The sequence below is a fragment of the Haemaphysalis longicornis genome, unplaced genomic scaffold (genome assembly GCF_048455015.1).
Source record: "Haemaphysalis longicornis isolate Haplotype H1 unplaced genomic scaffold, Haemaphysalis longicornis Haplotype H1 scaffold_16, whole genome shotgun sequence".
In the NCBI taxonomy this organism is placed as follows: Eukaryota; Metazoa; Arthropoda; class Arachnida; order Ixodida; family Ixodidae; genus Haemaphysalis; species Haemaphysalis longicornis.
The window spans coordinates 1,413,779-1,425,072 of NW_027526266.1; the positions used below are offsets into that span (position 1 = coordinate 1,413,779).

The following is an 11,294-nucleotide window of genomic DNA, read 5'->3' on the forward strand; positions in this document are numbered from 1 at the left end:
CAAACGCGGTAGCTGTGGCTCGGTAGCTGTGCAAACGCGCAGCCTAATCCGTTTGCCTTCATCATGCAGGTACTCACCGTGCCTTCAAAGTTGTTCCTGCTGTTTCTCATGCCTGGCTTCATCGGACCGTCAACAATTCCCGCCCCCTTCCACAACGGCTTTTCAAACTTGAATCCCGCTACCATCGCACCGCATCAAGCAACAGCGCCGCCACTGCAAACCTTGACCCTCGACCACACGTGGACTACCCCATCAAGACAGACATCATCTGCAGCCACGACTACAAAACCACCTCCCCTGTCCGCGCCGCATTGTGGGCTCGGTAGCTGTGCAAACGCGCAGCCTAATCCGTTTGCCTTCATCATGCAGGTACTCACCGTGCCTTCAAAGTTGTTCCTGCTGTTTCTCATGCCTGGCTTCAGCGGACCGTCAACAATTCCCGCCCCCTTCCACAACGGCTTTTAAAACTTGAATCCCGCTACCATCGCACCGCATCAAGCAACAGCGCCGCCACTGCAAACCTTGACCCTCGACCACACGTGGACTACCCCATCAAGACAGACATCATCTGCAGCCACGACTACAAAACCACCTCCCCTGTCCGCACCGCATTGTGGGCTCGGTAGCTGTGCAAACGCGCAGCCTAATCCGTTTGCCTTCATCATGCAGGTCAGTAACAGAAATGCTTTTCTTGCTAAGAAATCGAGTAATTATTTTTTAGTTCAGCTGCCGAGCCCACGGTGCTGCGTTGTGATAATTGTCGAGTGTGCGCAGGTCATACGCTCTTTCTTGCTTTTGGCTGGGGATGTCGAAACTAACCCTGGGCCTCCCACTGCTGAAGACTTGCTTACTGAATTGCAAAAGCTATCTGCCGGACAGAATAAGCTCATTTCCGACATTCAGGATATTAAAAACCAACTAACAACGACGGACGTAACGATAACCGATTTGTGCAAACGCATCACTGACCTTGAAAAACATTGCACTGCCCTTTCATCCATGCGCACAGAGCTAGATGGCCTAAAGACACTCACAATCGAAATGACTGACAAGATCTGTAATCTGGAATCCCGTGTAGACGACAGCGAGAACCGCTCGCGACGAAACAATCTTATATTTTACGGCATTCCGGACACTACTAAAACTGAAACGTTTTCGGACTCGGAAGAAATAATCATTCGTCACTGCTCCGACACACTCCAACTAACAATCCCTCCCTCAGAAATTGAACGAGCGCACCGCCTCGGGCGCTTTTCAGAAGAACGCATTCGACCCATAATTGTAAAGTTTCAATCATCTAAGACCAAAGAACGTATCCTTTCAAACGGCCGCAAATTCAAGGACACAGACTTCAGCGTGGCGAGGACTTCTCCCCTGCCGTACGTCATGCGCGCAAACATCTAATTGCTTTTGCAAGAACTAAGTCAACAGCTTTCACTGTGCGCTTCAAAACCCTTCTTCTCGGAACTAAACGCTACATATTTGACGAGTCATCGCAGTCAGTGAAAGAGTTAAAATAGCAATCATCCCGTCCGCGACCTAAACCGACCTCCCCCCAAATTGTCCCCAAATCAGCTTTTTCGTTTTCCGTGATCTTTAGTAACATTAGAAGTATCATTTCGAAGCGTGAACATGTTTCTAATCTGGTTTTGTCATCCGACAGCGACTTTCTTATATTGACCGAAACATGGTTAAATGACAGCGTCTCTGATCAAGAGGTCTTGGCCGATTTGCCTAATTTTCAACTATTTCGGAAGGATCGGAAAGATAAGAGGGGAGGAGGGGTTCTTATTGCAATAAACCAAAAAATATCCTGCTCGTTAATTAACCTGTCATCTGACCTTGAAATAATTTGGATTCTTTGTTCTGCTAAGCCCCAGTCAATATTACTTGGCGTCTGTTACAGGCCCCCGAATAGCTGTCCTGACTTTCCTAATAACCTTAATGATGTATTAAACGAAGTTACAAAAAGTATCCCAATGCCCCCGTAGTTTTGTTCGGTGATTTTAATTTTCCGGGTATTAATTGGCCTAACCAAACCATGCCGTCACAGGCTCAAGGCGAAGCCGGGGCTTTCCTGGACGTTTGCTTAAATTTTAACCTCTTACAAATGGTAACTGCACCAACCCGCGTAACACAAGAGTGTGAAAATATTTTGGACCTAATACTAACCAGTCATCCTGAGAGCATGGTCTCGATTACTTATCTCCCCGAAATAAGTGACCATAAGGTTATCCATACCGAATTTGCATTTAAACCGTCAATTCGTCAAACCACCCAGAAAACCATTCGGCTGTACGACAAGGGGAATTATGAAGCAATAAATTTGGAGCTTAACGCATTCTTATCCAGTTTGGAAACTACTTTCTATTCCCGGTCCGTCGAAGAAAACTGGACACTGTTTAAGGACAAGGTCAATGAATTGACTGACAGGTTTATTCCGAAATCCCACTTCCGCGCAAACTCCCAAAAGCCATGGTTTTCTAAAACTCTGAAAAGATTAGAAAACAAGAAAAAACGCCTGTTTAGATTGGCAAAAAGACTAGAAGAGCCGCAAAAGTGGCAGAAATATTACGCAGCTGAAAAAGCATATTTATGTGCAGTTCAAGACGCAAAGAATTCTTTTTTCAACGTTGACTTACCTAACATGCTGACTAACAACCAAAAAAAATTCTGGCAGGTTTTGAACCCCCCGCATACAGCCCCAATTACTCTTACCAGTGAATCGGGTCACGTTATCACCGATTATGAATGCGCTAACATCTTCAACACCGCTTTCTCATCCGTGTTTACAAAAGAAAGTAACGTGTCATTCACAATACCACCCACTGTTATAGAATGTGCTATGCCACCCGTATCGTTCACTCCTAATGGAATTGTGTGCTTAATCGAAAAATTAAAACTTTCCTCCTCTTCCGGGATTGACGAAATCAACTCCAAGTTCCTTAAGAATACAAAATATATTTGTGCATCTTTTTTATGCTTGCTCTTCTCACAGTCACTTTTAACAGAACATCTACCAGAGGACTGGAAGAATGGGAAGGTCGTTCCAATTTTCAAATCAGGTAACAAAAACTCGCCCTTGAACTATCGTCCCATATCCCTTACCAGCGTGCCCTGTAAAATCATGGAACACGTCATTTACACGCATATCATAAACTTTCTTGATTCAAACAGCTTTTTTCATCCAGCACAACATGGGTTCCGCAGAGGTTTCTCTTGTGAAACGCAACTGGCCTTATTTGTTCATGATTTGCATACTAACCTGGACTGTAACTCCCAAACCGATGCCGTATTCTTAGATTTTTCCAAAGCGTTCGACAAAGTACCCCATTATCGACTGTTAATAAAACTTTCCCAGTTAAATCTTCACCCTAACATATTAAATTGGATCAGAGAATTCCTTACAAACCGCTCCCAGTCTGTGAATATCAACAACCGTACCTCTAATCCTCTTCCAGTAACGTCCGGAGTACCCCAGGGTTCGGTTCTTGGTCCGCTCTTATTCCTTATATACATAAATGACTTGCCTTCAAACCTAACCTGTAAAACCCGCCTGTTCGCTGATGACTGCGTTATATATGACACTGTTACTGACACTTCAAAACAGTCATCCCTACAAGCCAACCTAAACTGCCTCCAGGAATGGTGCGAGCGCTGGCTCATGGAACTTAACCCCAGTAAATGTAAAGTCGTTTCATTCCACCGCCGCCGCATGCCGCTCGTGTATCCGTACACAATTAATGCCATCCCCTTAGAAAATGTTCAGTCATATAAGTATTTGGGCGTCACTCTCTGTAGCGATCTTTCATGGAACATACACGTTACTAACATAATTTCATCTGCAAACAAAACACTGGGTTTCCTTAAACGCCATCTACGCCTCGCTCCACAACACGTAAAATTACAAGCATACAAATCCATTGTTCGACCGAAACTAGAATACGCATCGCCCATTTGGGACCCTCGACAATCTTATCTTACACATGCCATCGAATCACTTCAAAACCGGGCCGCTAGATTTATTCACTGTTCATACTCTTCCACCGTCAGCGTATCTGGATTGAAGGCAGAATCTGGTTTACCGGATCTAGAACTTCGCCGTCGTATTGCAAGCCTGTCTTTGTTCCACAAAATTTTTCATACTCCCTTGCATGCCCCACCTTATATCGTTCCCGCAACACGCATATCTCACCGCACGAGCCATTTGCTTCAAGTTGCTCGGCCACGTTCCCGGACTTCTACTTTTTCTGCCTCGTTTTTTCCGCGTACCGCGCCAGATTGGAACGGCCTTCCCAGTGAAATCGCAACCATTACCTGCCCATCATCCTTCATAGAAAACATCAATAAGCATTTTCTTTGTTAAATCTTTGGCTTCTATGTTTGTCATTATAATTACCCACCCCTTATGTAATACCCCCTTGCGGGTCTTTAAGGAAATAAAATGAAATGAAATGAAAATGAAAGAATTTCGTACGACCGAAACACTGCTGCTGGAATCTAGCGATCGCACTTGCAGCAACTCTTGCGAGACTGCGGAAGGACGGGGCGAGGCAAGGAAGCGAAAAACAATGGCGCGCGAGTCCTGTCTCGTTTGTTTCGATACGTTTTGGCTCTGTTTTATACGTCATGCTATGTACTGATAAGCTGACACTCGGGCGCTCTCTAGCCAGCGGCTAAAAATGCTCGAATAAGCGCTATCGCGAAGCCGGTGTTCATACGGCGCATTTCGCGCTCAGCAGATCTCGGCAGCGTTCGGACGCAGCAATGAAACGGGAACGCTCGCAAATGACTTCCCGACAGGGTAATGCTTTTCGTGGACAATTGCAACCACGTTGCGAAAAAACTGCACGGAGAGAGCAGCCAGGTAAATCAGTTTCAGCCCACCCGGCCTAGTTTTTGTTTAGCGCCTCGTAAGCATTATTTTGCTCATACTTAACTTTTCATCATTCGCTCACGGATGCGTATGCCCCTCGGTTTCAGTTCAGCAGCCCATTTCATAACGATTGACTGCACTAACCTTTACACAAGCTTTGTTTATTGATGGCTACAAGTACTGTTGACATTTGTTTTCACTGTGCCCAATACATACTTCATCACCCTTTAACAATGCTGTTTACATTCGCAGGTGAACAACTCCTAGGCCCTGTCAACAGAGCCACTGGAGCCATGGCTGCTGCTGAATGGATGTAGAGGCTCAATGAGTCCGACTCACCTCAATGATCATTCTTTGTCGACGTCTATGTGTAATGGTGTATCAATTAGTAGTTGCGTAGTGGAAGCACCATGTTTTGAGCACATTGCTTATGGTTGGTTGGTTGTAGGGTTTAACGCACCGACGCAACGCAGGCGATGAGGCGCGCCGTAGTGGAGGGCTCCGGATTAATTTTGACCACCTGGGGATCTTTAACGTGCGCCGAAATCTCGTACACACGGGCGTTTTTGCTTTTCGCCTCCATCAGAAAAGCGGCTGCCGCGGCCGGGAATCGAACCCGCGACCTCGCGCTCAGCAGCGCAACGCCTTAGCCACTGAGCCACCGCGGCGGGTACATTGCTTATGATCTTTTCTTGTAAGGAGGCAGTCGCAGCGTTTCTCCTGGAGGTGCTGCTGGTGAGGTTAAAATGAAAGTTGTACCCCAAAGGTGTCTCGTCGTTCGGTGTTCTCTATCATCGCTTAATGTTTGCAAATGTGGGTATGCAAGTGTTCATTTCGTTTTAAATCTCAATTGTCATCTTGTTTTGCATACTGAAGCAGCCCGTTAAGTGTGTCTTTTTAATTGTGTAAAATTTGATTGTTTGAATATTTGTAAGAACCACTTAGGCACAGAAAGGTCTATGAGAAAGGGGAGACGTTTATTACATACGTGAATTTCTATTTACACAAGAGCAAATGTATGCACACGTCTCTGAGATACGAGATTGTCAGTCTCTGATTCCTAAAGGAGTTGAGCTCATGTTACAATTTAACCACCCACAACTTCCAATATTACGCTATCACCTGGTGACAAGGCAAGCTGTCGAGTGTACTGTAATCTGTCACCTTCCTGTTGCCTGTCTTGCCTCTCCAGCCTTCACAAATAAAAGTCATGACTCGCTGTCGGGCAATCCCAAATAGAAACGTGGCGGTTTTTTTATTCTTGTAGCTATACAACGTCTTTGCACTAAATGTGGCCTGTCAATAAACAGTTCGATACCCATGCTACAACTGCCACCAAAGTTCCAAATGCCTGTATGAAGAACGTGGGCACGGTGTGCTGTAGGTATCCTTGTTCTGGTCCTTTTGCAATGTAAGCAGGTGCACATACACATTGAGCCCCCAGCGTTCCTCAATCCTTGTCCAAGTCGCTTGACTGACCTGAAGAAAAGGGGACGGGTTGTGTAAATAGTGGCACAGTTACACGTCTTGTCCTCAAATGCAATTACAAGCTAAACCATTTTGTTTTGAACATCCTGTTATGTGTGTACACCTTTCACAATCATTGTAGTTCTGACCCTGCAACCAAAAGGGCAGCCAGTAAGAAAAAAAGAAACGTGAAAACTTCACTGCAATAAATTACGACCTCTAGCTGTGTCACTGATGTCAACGCATCCATTCACACTGCCATTATTTGGACGATTTGTGCTGGAAGGTCGCAGTACTGAACTAGGGCCTGCAACTTCATGGTGCTTCTTTTTCGGCTCTCATCGACCATCATTCATGCCTGCAACAATTGTACGAGAATTCCTCACCCTGCATCTTATGCAGTGGTAATTAAAATATTCATGGCACAACAGCACACATCTCTATGCACATGAACATAACAGGGCAGCATACAGAATAATGCCTCACAGTGTAATTAGGGCACAGCATCGCATTTCTGCTGTCAGTACTGCTGTTGCAAATAAACGGGTGGATGTAAGAAGAAGATCCACACGAGGAAGAAGATCCACCTCACTATGTACTGCACTTGTCTGATAACCACTAGGCAGACAATCAGGACACCATGTGTCCAACTTGTGCTGCGAGTGAGGAAATACCTCAATCGAAGTAGCTTTGACGTACTTAGATTAATTCTTATAGCCGCGTTGAGTTAGTGTCATCTATCAGGTAGTTTCCCCGCAAAATGCAAGCAGACGCAGAATTGTTGGCGGCGATAAGAGGAAACAATCAGGACATCGAGGGGTAATCAGCGCCGAGCTGTACGTGTACTGTGCATGTGGGAACACAATAGCGCACGTTTCAAGTTTTTTCATAGAACATTCTAGCTGCCATCGCTTCGCACTTTCCGCGTTAAAAACCCTGGTGATAAGGCAGGTGATTACGGTTAGGGGGACACATACTGTGAGATGAATTTGCGGTTGATTACATGACTGCGAGCACCTAAGCTCGACGATAGTCGCTGCGCATTGTTTGTGCGCGTCGTGGGCAGTAACGATTTTGCGGAGGCACTTTCTGCCCTTCTGACGCGCAACTCGAACCTAATAGCGCGCACACGCAACATTAGGACCAGATGGCATCACATTACATTTTTCTGTTGTTTTCAGGCCCAGCGAGATCGCGCTTGAGAAGCAAAGTGAGAAGCTGGATACACTGCCAGCGCGCTTCTCCCATTAGCGCGCTCGCTTGGTAGGCTCGAAAACAGCGGGTGCACATGCGGATATGTAAATATACTTACCAGAAACGAAACGATCGCAGTAAACTTTGGTGTGTATCTTGCCTGCTGGTGCCACCGCCGTTGACAGGACGAAACCACCCCGAGTGCACTCGGCGCGACGCTTTGTCGACATCTCTTTCGTCTTGTGCACACCGTCAGACGCCAAAAGGAAGCTCACCAACTGACCCGTTTGAACATCCACCTCGATTGCATCGACGTCTTCCAGCAGTGTACGTAGTAGTGAAGTACTATTAACCGCCACCCACAGGCTGCTAACCCACAAGCACACCAGAAAACTACCGCAAACGTTATGGCGCATCGCCGAGTCGCCCTTCCGATAAGACCTTGCGGCATCGCGGCTGAAACGTTGGTGAATGATCCTTATACTGTGATTCTATCACGCTTTCAACGCGGAAAACGTGACCGGCTCAGCTTCTTCCCTCATTAGTTTTTAGGAATTACGCTGTCCAACTCACCTATGTTTTCGGTTACTTCGGTGGGGATGTGTTATAATTCCGTGAGGTGGTCGTTATAGATGTTGTTTTTTTTTGTACTGCACTTGAGCATTGAAAACAGCATTGCGGGTAGCCTCGTCACCATTTCGAGTTTCTGTGGCGTTAGAAGAATTCACGTTCGTGTTCTAGCTCATAGGTTGGTTTCATTTCGTCTCTGCGGCTGCTTTCGTTCTTGCTTGAGGTTCTTACGTTGAGTCTCTTGGAGTCGACGTTGAATTGCTCGTTCTTGGCTGACTTCAGTAGCCATTTGATCTTCCTGCAGCTCAGTGTCCCGAAGCGGGATTTGTAATTTGTGCTTCTGTTCTTCCTGTTCCTGTTTCAGCGCCAGTGCGTGCTGCTTCCGAAGCAGTTCGATTTGTTTTGCAGTATTATCTATCACACGGCGCACCGCCGTTACTTTTTTAAAGATTTCCACGCTTGAGGGAGTGTTTGCTGCGGATCCGTCTGTCGCATAATAAGTTTGGAAACCCACCGACTTCGGAAGTTGTTCCTTTGAGCCATGTAGCGAGGGGAATTCGTCGTCTTTCGGTGGAGAGTGGTTGGAGGTGGCCGTGCGCCTTTTCGATCAGCTCCGGGAGAGCCTTTCTATCTTGCTCCTCAGTTGCTGCTCCTTCCTTCGCTCTGCACTTGGCGTCCGTGGCCAAATGGCGTTTCACTTTGGGGCAGTATTTTTTCATGTGACCATTCCTGTTTCAGCGGTGACGTATTGGCAGGCTCAGGATGCACGGCGAGACTCTCCATAGTTTGCTGTAGTACTTGATGTGCTTCGGGAGTAGTGCTCTCTCCACTGTTCTGACGGCTCTGCCGCTCCTTCCCAGTTGTTTAACGTCTAGTTATGCTGCTTGCCCGCAACTGGGTACTTTTAGTAAATCTTTGGACTCACTGCGGTCTATAAGGGTGACTCTCTTCGATAGAATGTTGCGTACGTATTGCGAGTATCCAGCTCCATGTTTCTATCCCTTCAACCGTGATCTGGCTCATCTTACGCAGGTTGTTAGCATGGGCCTCGCTGTTTCGGGTCACCACAATAGTGTTAGCGGGAAGGTTCGCCTGTGTAGATGTGCAGTCCGCCGCTTTGGAGTCTGTTGTCCTTTTGTAATGATTTGATGTGAAGTTGCTCGTGCTATTGCCGTTACAGGTCGTCTGTTCACTCGCGCGTATGGTAACTACTGTTCTTTGAAGCTTTGTGCGTTCCGTGTCGACTTGACTTCGCATCGGTTAGCCATCACGGCGTCCGCGGCTCTGTTGCCATCCTTTGTCCTCGAAGCACCAGTCTTAATCGGCTGTGATGCAGTCTTCGGTGGTGGTTGTATTCATTTTGTTAGGCTCTTAAGGTGCTCGTGCTTGACATTGCGGTTTAGTGATTCTTCGCGTCTCTAGAATCCTGTACCCGGTTCGGAAGCATCAAACGTGGCGGTAGCCATGACGGCAGCTGGCGGCTGCGCGACGACGTTGCGGAACTAGTCGTAAGCCTAGTTGGCTTCCTATGATAAGGCCTGATCCCAAGAGAACTGTTTTTTTATTTTTTTAATTATATATACCCTCAGTGTGAATACATTCAAAAGTGGAGTGGTGTACGAAATACAACAATAAAAAAACGTAGTAGCGTAAGTACAAAGTATGTAAATATTGTACAGTGGCTCAAATTGCACTTACATGCGATAAAACAGCTAAACGTGTTTATCAAACGCACGCCGCTTTGTTAAAAATGAGGTTACACAACGATATTATGAAGAGCAGCATTAAACAAATCGGAATGAACGATTGCAGCAATGCCACGGGGAAGGTGGTTCCAGTCTTTTGACGTTGACGGGATAAATGATTTAGAAAAAGTTGGAGGGCACAAAATTTGGACTACTTTGTGTGAGTGGTAAAGACGTGAAGATACCTATGACGGCGGGGTTATAAGAAAGTCGTGAAGGGTGTCATGATAAAAGATTTTATGGAAAAGGGTGAGCCGAGCGATTTTACGACGCGCGGTAAGCAATGGCAGTCCCAAGTTCAATTTTATTGCAGACAGAATGGATGCTTGCTGATAATTAGAAAGAATGAAACACGCAGAGTTGTTTCGTATCATTCCTAGTTGATGAATAAGTACTTCTACGTGAGGATCCCATATTGATGAGGCGGACTCGAGTTGGCTGCGGACAATGGATTTGTAAAAAAGTACCTTGATAGATGAAGGAGCATTCTGAAAGTTTCGTTTCAGATAACCGAGCATGCGGTTTGCTTTGTTAGTGATAAAATCAATATGTTTTTTCCAGGAAATATCGGTTGTTATATGAAGGCCGAGATCTTTGTACGATAAGACTGATTCAAGAGCAATGTCATCCAGGTGATACGAGGACGTGATTGTCGAAAGACATGAAACGCGCATGAATTTACAATTTATAACGTTCAGCTTCATCTGCCACGTGCTACACCAGTTGAAAATGGCATTGATGTCACTTTTAAGAGCATGAATGTGGTCGTTAGTTGTTATTTTTCAGAAAAAAACACAATCATCGGCAAATAAATGAATCGAAGAGGAAACGCAGTTAGGTAGGTCCTTTATGTAAATAAGAAAAAGTAAAGGGCCGAGGACTTTTCCTTGAGGAACGCCTGATATTATGGGGGCAAACGATGAGCTAACGTTGTTAGCTGTGACAAATTGTTGGCAATTTGTAAGGAAATTTTCAAGCAACTTTAATACGCTAGTTTCAATTCTAAAATTGCGAAATTTTAGTAGAAGTAACCAGTTAGAGACCTTATCAAAAGCTTTAGCAAAATAAAAAAAATGCAGTCTGCGAAAGAAAGACGGCCAAGAATAGCACGAAGTTTGCGAGTGAATAGGAGCAATTGCGCCTCACAAGAGAATGTTTTGCGGAATCCATGCTGTTATGTGTGAAAAAAATGAATTGAATGCGAGGAAGTTGGAGATGTGCGAATATAATATATGCTCAAGAATTTTACACGGCATGCTAGTGATTGAAATGGGTCTGAAGTTAACGGTGAAAGTTTATCTCCATATTTGAACGCTGGTACCACCTTCCCGATTTTGAGATCATCTGGTAATTCGCCGGTGTCCAAAGATTGCTGAAATATTTTAGCTGACAGAATGGAACAGCATACATTGCTATTTTTTTAGAAATTTAGGACTTATGCC

General features: G+C 45.5%; 1 pseudogene; it reads left to right on the top strand.

Annotated features, from left to right (window-relative positions):
* The first annotated feature begins 648 nt into the window (after positions 1-648).
* On the top strand, positions 649-1,520 carry LOC144166152 (uncharacterized; annotated as a pseudogene).
* Positions 1,521-11,294: the final 9,774 nt, after the last annotated feature.